Source organism: Engraulis encrasicolus, chromosome 23 (assembly GCF_034702125.1).
Source record: "Engraulis encrasicolus isolate BLACKSEA-1 chromosome 23, IST_EnEncr_1.0, whole genome shotgun sequence".
Classification (NCBI taxonomy): Eukaryota; Metazoa; Chordata; class Actinopteri; order Clupeiformes; family Engraulidae; genus Engraulis; species Engraulis encrasicolus.
The window spans coordinates 20055235-20065879 of NC_085879.1; the positions used below are offsets into that span (position 1 = coordinate 20055235).

At 42.4% G+C, this 10645-nt stretch overlaps 1 long non-coding RNA gene across 1 annotated transcript; it reads left to right on the forward strand.

The window, feature by feature from the left end:
• The first annotated feature begins 3037 nt into the window (after nucleotides 1-3037).
• On the forward strand, nucleotides 3038-4424 carry LOC134440130 (uncharacterized). The gene is made up of 4 exons (XR_010032913.1): nucleotides 3038-3416; nucleotides 3561-3854; nucleotides 4004-4073; nucleotides 4193-4424. It is a non-coding gene; the product is annotated as an uncharacterized LOC134440130 (long non-coding RNA).
• The last annotated feature ends 6221 nt before the right edge of the window (nucleotides 4425-10645 follow it).

Below are 10645 nucleotides of genomic sequence, written 5' to 3' on the forward strand. Positions count from 1 at the left end.
AAAGTGAAGAGATCGTGGCATCGGTGGTGACAGATATCATGTCAGCCTTGATAGAGAAAGTGGAGGAGAATGAAGAAAAAAGAAAGGCGCAGGCCCTGGCCGCTGCAGAGTGGGCAGTCTCCTATGCAATAAAAATGATGCAGCTGGAGGAAGAGAAGATGGCCCGCAACACTGCCAAAGAAGTTGAAAAACGGGTCGAGAACGTTGAGAAGAGGGCGGAGAGAAGACTGTTCTCCAGCATTTTCAAGATGACTTTGAAGCTGAAGGTAGATCATTCATTAAGCACATTGTTTTATGACTTAGTTGGTGGTTTGTACCATCCTGTCCCTCGCTATTATGTCCCTCCACCACAATACAGTATTTTTCCATATTATTTCACAATAGTTTCATGATCAATCCTTCTCTTTCAGAAGCCAAAGATTGGATCACTGGGTCACCTGTTCAACAGGAACCGCAGCTCTGGCCATGAAGAAACAGGTAGGTTCATGAGGACATGTAGGCCTAATAAGCTAAAATGTGAGAAATTCCCAAATGAAACGTCAGACATCTCCTCTGCATTATCCATGGGACATGTAGGACAGGCATAACCTATAATTTAACTCATAAGTATGACTATGTATCATTTGTCCTATAAAGGCCCTGACATGAAGAAGGAGAATGTGGGATGCTGGTCCTGTTTCAAAATGCCAAAGTTGTCCCTGAAGGTGAGACAGTATGTTGCTGGCATGACACCGTTAACAATGACTGAAAATAAATGAATAGTCATTCAAATGTATGTTTATGTGTGTGTGTGTTTTATTATATTTGGACTAAGTAAATAAATGGTGTCTCTTTCACACTGTTAGATTTTCAGACGGGGTACAAAAGTCGCACCCTGCAAGGTCGAGAGCCTGAACACCATCAGGAATGACCAAGGTAATGAATGAAATGTGATCTGAGACAAAAACATGCATCTGTTGTAACACCTCTGTGTGAAATACGTAGTGTCACAGCTGGAGTAGAGATGTTCATTTTGTTGTCTTGACTTGTTACAGGCTGTGAGTGAGGGGTGAGGCTGCACCTAGTTTGGCTGGATGGATGGAGATGACGCTTCTCTGCTTTTCTGCCGCTTGACATCATCAATTTTTTTTTTATCTTCCATTATATGTTTTCTTTTTTAATAATAAAATATAGGTTTTATATCTTCCCTAAACACTCCTAATAAACAAAAACAAAAAACACACACAAAAAAAAACTTTAAATACTTCTTAATAAACCAAACCTATCCCATAGTTCAGTTGCCTTTGTCTTGTTTCCAAAAGAGGGTTATTATGATTCAGTTTTTGGGGTTTTGGACTACTGTACGCCACAATCGCCACATTCTTGTGCTGAACACGAAGGCGGGCCCATCCTCACAGAGGCTACATTAAGGCGATGTTACAAACTTTATTCGACACTACTATATTCCATGCATAAAACTACAGGTCTATTTGACCTGCACATGTCAATCATTTGAGCATGATTACGGAAGATCATTGCAGTGCATGAGGTGCAGGAAAAAAAGTTAAGTTCAAATAAGACCTGCAAGACTTGTGCTTGGGCCATCAACAACAACACACAAACACACACATGTGCGCGCGCACACGTACGCACGCACGCACGTACACGCGCGCGCACACACACACACACACACACACACACACACACACACACGCACATACACACACACACACACACACACACACACACACACACACGCACATACACACACAGAAATGTCCAAAGGATAGATGGATAACATTTGAAGGGACCTGTACCTTCTACCTGAGGGTAGCCGTTGGAACAAATGATAGGCAGGATGGTGGCTGTCGCGCAGGATGTTCTGCACTCTCCGTAGACCGTGTGTGGTGTAGATGGTACTAATCTCCGGGAGAGGCATTCCAGTGATTTTCCCTGCTGTTTTCACCACACGCTGGAGTGCCTGCTGATCTGCTTTGGAGGAACTGGAGAACCACACTAGGAACCCATAGGTCAGAACACTGCTGATGGCACAGTTGTAAAAGTTCACCAGCAGTGGTCTGGGGATGTGGTAGCTCCTCAGCTTCCTAGTCAAGTCAAGTCAAGTCAAGTAGGTTTTATTGTCAATTTCTTTACATGCACTGGTCATACAAAGAACAGCAGAGGCGATGTGAGTGCCCCAGGACACTTTACTGTTATTGGTCCATCAGTGTTACTTGTCCTGTCTTGCACTTTGATGTCAGTCCTCTGAATCTCTATGTCCTAGAGAGAAAGAAACGTAATTTCATTTTCCTTGTATGACCTGTGCATATGAAGAAACTGACAATAAAAGCTGACTTGACTTGACTTGACTTGACTCATGCTCACATATGCACAAACACATACACACAAAGTTCATATTATTTGCCCAACAGGAATACATGTTATGGAATAGCCTTCTGTGCACATAGACCTATTAGCAGGACTGTTTTGGGGGCTTTTTGCCTCTATTATGAAAGCACACCTGAAGATGCCGGCAGAATATGTTTGCGAAAGACAGATGGGATAGGGTTGGAAGATGATACCGGGCCGGACTTGAACCCGGATCCCCGTCATGACAGCACAGCGCCCCCTAGGCGTTTGACGAACGGCCAAGGCCAGCACTGCATCTGTGTCCAAGCATAGAACTACAGGTCTATTTGACCTGCACATGTCAACAATTTGAGCATGACTACGGAAGATCAATGCATGAGCTGTAGGAAAAACAGTCTGTTTATGTAGTACGAAATAAGACTTGTAAGAGTTGTGCTTGGGCCATCAAATGTCAGAACATCATGTGCATGTGCTGCCTTTGTGGACACATTTTTATTCATTCTTTTTTAATTGCTGCTGTTTTTTTAAATATATATAGGCCTATATAAATGCATACCATCAAGAAGGCATATTGATTGTAGCCTACAACCATTAAGCAGGTAGGCTATTAGTTCATGAATAGACAGTCAGAGTTCTATTCAAGAATCGTTATGATGCAACACATGATGTCATAATGGGACCATTCCATTTCAATTGAAGGGTGGATATACTACTCACAGCACTGTAGAATTGTGTGAGCTTCATCAGGTTTTCATTCATCAGGTTTTCATTCATAGGTTTTAAAAGCAGCAAAAATGTTAGAAAGTGAAGAGATCGTGGCATCGGTGGTGACAGATATCATGTCAGCCTTGATAGAGAAAGTGGAGGAAATTGAAGAAAAAAGAAAGGCGCAGGCCCTGGCCGCTGCAGAGTGGGCAGTCTCCTATGCAATAAAAATGATGCAGCTGGAGGAAGAGAAGATGGCCCGCAACACTGCCGAAGAAGTTGAAAAACGGGCCGAGAACGTTGAGAAGAGGGCGGAGAGAAGACTGTTCTCCAGCATGTTAAAGATGACTTTGAAGCTGAAGGTAGATAATTCATTAAGCACATTGTTTTATAACTTAGTTGGTGGTTTGTACCATCCTGTCCCTCGCTATTGTGGCACTCCACCACAATACAGTATTTTTACAGATTATTTCACAATAGTTTCATAATTCATCCTTCTCTTTCAGAAGCCAAAGATTGGATCATTGCTTCACCTGTTCAACAGAAACCGCAGCTCTGGCCATGAGGAAACAGGTAGGTTCATGAGGACATGTAGGCCTAATAAGCTAAAATGTGAGAAATTCCCAAATGAAACGTCAGACATCTCCTCTGCATTATCCATGGGACATGTAGGACAGGCATAACCTATAATTTAACTCACAAGTATGACTATGTATCATTTGTCCTATAAAGGCCCTGACATGAAGAAGGAGAATGTGGGATGCTGGTCCTGTTTCAAAATGCCAAAGTTGTCACTGAAGGTGAGACAGTATGTTGCTGGCATGACACTGTTAACAATGACTGAAAATAAATGAATAGTCATTCAAATGTATGTTTCTCGGTATGTGTGTGTGCGTGTTTTATTATATTTGGACTAAGTAAATAAATGGTGTCTCTTTCACGCTGTTAGATTTTCAGGAGGGGTACAAAAGTCGCACCCTGCAAGGTCGAGAGCCTGAACACCATCAGGAATGACCAAGGTAATGAATGAAATGTGATCTGAGACAAAAACATGCATCTGTTGTAACACCTCTGTGTGAAATACGTAGTGTCACAGCTGGAGTAGAGATGTTCATTTTGTTGTCTTGACTTGTTACAGGCTGTGAGTGAGGGGTGAGGCTGCACCTAGTTTGGCTGGATGGATGGAGATGACGCTTCTCTGCTTTTCTGCTGCTTGACATCATCAATTTTTTTTTATCTTACATTATATGTTTTCTTTTTTAATAATAAAATATAGGGTTTATCTTCCCTAAACACTCCTAATAAACAAAAACAAAAAACACAAAAAACAAAAAAAAAACTTTAAATACTTCTTAATAAACCAAACCTATCCCATAGTTCAGTTGCCTTTGTCTTGTTTCCAAAAGAGGGTTATTATGATTCAGTTTTTGGGGTTTTGGACTACTGTACGCCACAATCGCCACATTCTTGTGCTGAACACGAAGGCGGGCCCATCCTCACAGAGGCTACATTAAGGCGATGTTACAAACTTTATTCGACACTTTTATATTCCATGCATAGAACTACAGGTCTATTTGACCTGCACATGTCAATCATCTGAGCATGATTACGGAAGATCAATGCAGTGCATGAGGTGCAGGAAAAACAGTTAAGTTCAAATAAGACCTGCAAGACTTGTGCTTGGGCCATCAACAACAACACACACACACACACATGCGCGCGTGCACAGGTACGCACGCACGCACACACACGCACATGCACACACACACACGCACACACACACAGACATGTCTCCAAAGGATAGATGGATAACATTTTAGGCAGTAATGTTCTTCAGCAGTCCTGCAAATTCAAAAGTGTAATGGCCTGGTGGTAAACGCTGTTGGCCAGTCTTTTAGTGCGGCTCTGAAGGGACGTGTACCTTCTACCTGAGGGTAGCCGTTGGAACAAATGATAGGCAGGATGGTGGCTGTCGCGCAGGATATTCTGCACTCTCCGTAGACAGCGTGTGGTGTATGTTCTGCCCCCAGTTTTAAACCGACATAGAGAGAATAACCTGTCATGAAAAGTGAAGCTAAAGTTGATTGTTTGTTTGTGTTTTGCCGGCACGTCTGTGTTTTTAATGCAGCGTGACATGTTTGTGCTCTTATTTTGACGTGGGGTCCTGATTGCGTGTGCCTGTTTCTATGGCAGCGGTAGTAAACTCTTGCTGATGAATGAAAATAAGTGAAAGTGAAGAAGCAACACGTAATGAATTCTTGAAGATAATTACACGTTGTACCGGAGTACTAATGTCCTCTCTAAGGCAGCAATGTCTGTAAGTGTTTTATAAGATCACAATACCTACCTGTTCGTATTGATTGTGTCAACGTTTGTGAACTTTATGGGCGCTTTTCTGTGTGTTATCGTAACCTAATTTAGCTTTACCGTTATGATGCTGACGTTCGTCCCATATTTATAACAACGCATAAGTCAATCTGTTTGTAGTGTGCTGAAGCAATTTAAAGTAATGGTTTCATATTTATTCTCGCGTAGATGGCTTGTTAAAGGCCAACTTCCGATAAAACACAGTTGTACCACAGATTTTGTAAGAGACCAGATACGCCACTGGTTGATTTCACGGTGTATTTCCGGTTTCCGAAACGAGGCAGGTTTGTATTAGTTCTATGGCAGATTTAGAACTGAAGGGGCAGTACCACCCTTATCCACGTGGTGGCCCGGAGACCAGAATGAATGGAGTCCTATGGAGCAAAACCCCTCATGGTGCCTTTATCTCAGTATGTGATTTTTTCTCGTGTAATTTGGATGTTGCTTTCAAAAGACTATATATAGAAAATACCCACGGCTGAGTTTTAGATCTTTTGAGCCACGCATATGCTTAAAAAGTGATTTTTAAGTGTCTATGACGTCACATCCTTAGCAAAATGCTAGCGAGTAGTGAGCAACAAAAACGCCTCCTGTAACAAATCAAACGGACATACTGTTGAGTGAAACCCTTATTGAAATCTCCAGAACGACATTCAAATCTGAGCTTTGTTGATGAGACCTGGGTGAAAATTAAGATTTTTAGCATCTAGCTCCATTGGGTCCCATTCATTCTGGTCTCCGAACCATAGAACTAATACAAACTAATACAAACAACTGGTACAATGGGGCTTAATAGCGAGTGGCTAGGCTGTTCTATAAGGGCTGTGGTTGTACTCACTCCTTTTGAAGATCGGACGGTCACCCCAAGTTAAACTCACTTGCAAGGCTCTCATAGCAGTGCGTCACCTCGCCTGGCTGTGTTTCCCGGTGTTTCCCAATTGACATAAATAATGCAGAGAAACGAGCGAATCACGAAAGCCTTTCTGTGTTGCGTCACATCGAAAGAAGGTGTTGCACACAAAGGTTTATGTCGACCCATTTTTCTAAAAACATGTCACGTAATTTGTTTCTGCTTGTTTTCAATACAAGCAACGCCTGGTGGGCCGAAACCTAACTTAGCTTAGCCATCAGCTGGTTGCTACTCTCAGGTACACACACAGCACAAAGCCTCATCCATACAGCAAGCCCACTCTGGTTGCTCCGTGCCTGCAGCTCGCCTAGGGGTCGCTGTCGAAAGAGCACAGCCCTGAATGGAGCCTGCACGCCTCCGTTGGCGCCCCTATAGGACACCCGGGGAAGTGGTGACTCTGTTTCCCACAACAATCTCTCCGAGAACAGGAGGACTGAGCCAATCGGAGACACATTTCCACGAGAGCAGGAGGAGTGAGCCAATCAGAGATGCATTTCCACGAGAAACCCGGAACACCCTCTCGTTTCTCCTCAAGCCACCTTCCTAGCTTACAAAAACAGCTTGAAACAAAGCAACCAGAACGTTTTTTAAAACAGGACCAACGCATAACACATGCAATAACAATGGGTAACACAGTAATATTAATGAAATGACGTTGAGAGGCCATCTTTAAAGCTACTAGCGCGATTGTTGTGTGCTCTAATAGTTTCTAGACGCCTAATTTGTTCTTTGATTCTTCTGTTTTACAGTTTTACACGTTGTTTCTGACAAAATAAATACAAAGTTTTGGAAGAAAACGAGTTTAGCCGACTGTCAAAGTCTGTGTACTGCTAAACACTCAGATAAGGACAGAACAGTAAAAAGACAACTAGCAAGGAGCAACGGATAATATTAGAACTCCAGCATGCCGTCGTCACGCCCCTCGTCTCGGGTGTACCTAATCACCGGAACGGACCAGAACGGACCGAAACGGACAGGAACTTACTGGAACGGACCGAAACGGGCCAGAACGGACCCAGATTTAGCCAAAACTGACCGAAACGGACCCAGATTTTTCATAATAAGAACACATTACGCTCCGAAACAGACCGGAACTTACCCAGATTCAGCGAAACCCTACCGAAACGGACCCAGATGTTGCATTAAGAACACATTACGCACTAAAAAATCTTCGAGAAGCCATCTGTGATATCAAATGACCGTAAAACAAAATGATTCCATAAACTATGAAAGGTTGTTCAAAACATAGCCCCTGTTATGGCTGTCAAACAGTCCAAGCTGTTATTTGTCAGCAGTCTTTGTAATTCCAAAGGTAGCTGGTGGAGCACTCAAATGTTTTTTGGTAGTTGCCTCTCTCGTATTATAGTCCTAGCATACACAGTCCACAGAGGACACAAAATCAAAGAACAAAAAAGACAACAACAAAAAATGTTCCATGCGCTGCCATCTGTCTGGAATATTAAGGAGGGCATGGAAAAGTCGCAAAGGAGGAATTAACGGCACACAATAGCCTAGGTCTAACTGGCTGACCCCGAGGTTTCATTAGCCTACTCTTAATGTTATGTTGGATAGGCTACAAGATGTGAACAAGTTACTAAAACAAATTTCTAGCCTAGGCCTACTTCTAAAGCTTGCAAACAATGCCCAATACGTTAGCATTTATGCGGGACTTATTTCCATAATATTCTGCTGTTATATGATGATGTCAAAGTCACGTGAAACTACCAGCGAAATTGCGCATTGGCTAGTGTATGGATGGAGTGACTAGGCCTAACACGATGACATGTGGGAATATGCCTATAGGGTGCTATGGAAATGCTTACAACTCCTTAGAACTGTAGGCTACTGTTTCACCAGCGAAGTTTAAGCTGGTCAATAGCCTATTGGGGCACAGTGGAGACGCGCACACACACACACACACACACACACACACACACACACACACACATATCGACAGATCTGTCTCTCCCCCTCCTTGTCTTCATAGTGCTCCTTGTGTCAACAGGTGAGAGAGACATAGGGTATTCCATAAAACTGTTTAGGTAACCTGAAGCCTTTCTAGTGGGGTCGTAGGCATATGCATTTTTTCTCAGTCATTTCAAATTTGTGTTAAAGTTTGGTTTTCACTCCCAAGTTGAAGTTTAGGGTCTATAGAACAATTTGGGTTCGAGTGTCAAACACACAGATAACAAAATGGCCTGCGGGGGGCGCTCTAAAATATGTAAACTGCTATAACTTTTTATTAGTTTAACCAAATTTAACATATGAGGTATGCATGGATTCAGCATTAAGAGGAGGAGCTGGGGAGCTAAGTATTTGGTTACCAGATTAAAGACACACTATGTCATAAACACACTTTTAGTCCATGGACAGCAAAATTCAGGGTTTTTTTTAAGATAAAGGGTTGAAATGCCCTCCAAGTTGTAATGAAACATAATTTATTGTTACAAGTTATTGTAAATTAAGCCTGGTATATCATTCAACTTGATTTGTTCAGAATATCCCTTAAGCACAAAGATAACTAGGATACCTATACGCAAATATGGCTGCATGAAGCCTATGTGATATTTAGGACCCAACTTGCAACTTTGAGTTTATGAATTTAGGATCACGAGTATCAACTTTTTCGATGAAGCCATATTCTATTCACACATCACAAAAAAAACTTTATATCTGGAAGAAAATAAATCAATAATAATAATAATAATAATAATAATAATAATAAGACTGCATTTCCGGAGAGACAATGCTATTGGTATGCTTGCGGATTATGCACACACACACACACAGAGCTGTTGTATACACACACAGAAGCACGAGGGAAAGAGATAGAGGTGTGTGTGTGTGTGTGTGTGTGTGTGTGTGTGTGTGTGTGTGTGTGTGTGTGTGTGTGTGTGTGTGTGTGTGTCTCTGTGAGAGAGATGTGCGTGTGTGTGTGTGTGTGTGTGCGTGCGTGCGTGTGCGTGCATGTATGGAGATGCTTCAGGTGCCTTTCAGCAATGGGTGGGCAGGGAGAGGTAAGGGTGGGATTCGAACCTGCAACCCTCTGACAGACGAACACACCCTACCTAGTAGGCCACTGCCACTTACTGACAGCAGAGGTCTAAAGTTCTACAAGGCTGCATGTGTGTGTGTGTGTGTGTATGACTGAAGATTCTAAAGGTGACAGTTTGGCAGTCAATAGCTGAGTAATATGTGCAGCCTTATTTTTACGCTGTCTTATCTCCAAAAGCTTTGCAAGTTGTCAGATGATATTGACACACAAATGGCACAAACCTGCTCTTCATGTCAAAGCTGAGATCACTTTTCTTGGTCAAATGGTTCAGTCAAAAAATGGACATATTCAGGCCTATGCGCTGAGCTGTTCACACACATTTTTTTGTAAGTGAATGGGGTCACATCATAGGGATTTTAAAAACATTTTTAAGAGTTGGCTTATGATCTTCACACAGTTTGTATTCAGAGCCAATACCTCTCTGGCAATGGCTTTACCTAGTTGATACAAAAACCCCAGGACAGGTCACCTCTCACTCTAACTGCCACAGTTTGTGACATTATCATCTTGACCATTCTACCATTAATTTCAATGAGGGGGGAAACAGAGAGAAAACTGAGGAAAAACAAGTCTGGTGAACGAATGAAAGGGGGTAGGCCAGCGAAAAATACTCCACCCTGAGACCTTTTCGAGCCGTTCGTTATGGCACTCGAACCGTGTCTCTATCTCGAACGCTGCAACGATTCAAAGCCGCCGTACTAATGAATGGCGATTCCCATATGCCGAGGTGAATGGAAAAATGTAGAATAATAATAAACTGTAATAGTAAACTGTTAATATGCTTTCCCGCAAGCATACTAAATAAACTGTTGGAGAACAATTAGTATGCTTGCTGGGGGCAAGCGGATTCCTTTGGCAAGCATACTAAATAATACTATAGGACTATTTCATACATGGTAGACACAGTCATCTCCTCTGGGAACTGTCCATTTATTACCAGCGTAGTTGACAGGAATGAAAACCGTTCTTATTATCTGCATTTGCCAGAAATGCCTGCCAATCTGGTAACAAATGAACAGCTCCCAGATTTGGACTACACTACCAAAGCAATGCAGTTGCCAAAGATGTTTTCCAACTAGAGGTGAAGTGCAGCTGTACTAGTACTTGTACAAATAGACCTGCCAGATCTCGGTGCAAGTGCATGAAGGCAGAGTTAAAGTGCACACGTCTGTGCAAGTGCACATACAATTTCTAAGACTGACCACTGACTGTTTTTAAATCTGTTCTCTGTCATAGTTATTGTAGAGTGGAGTATTGGA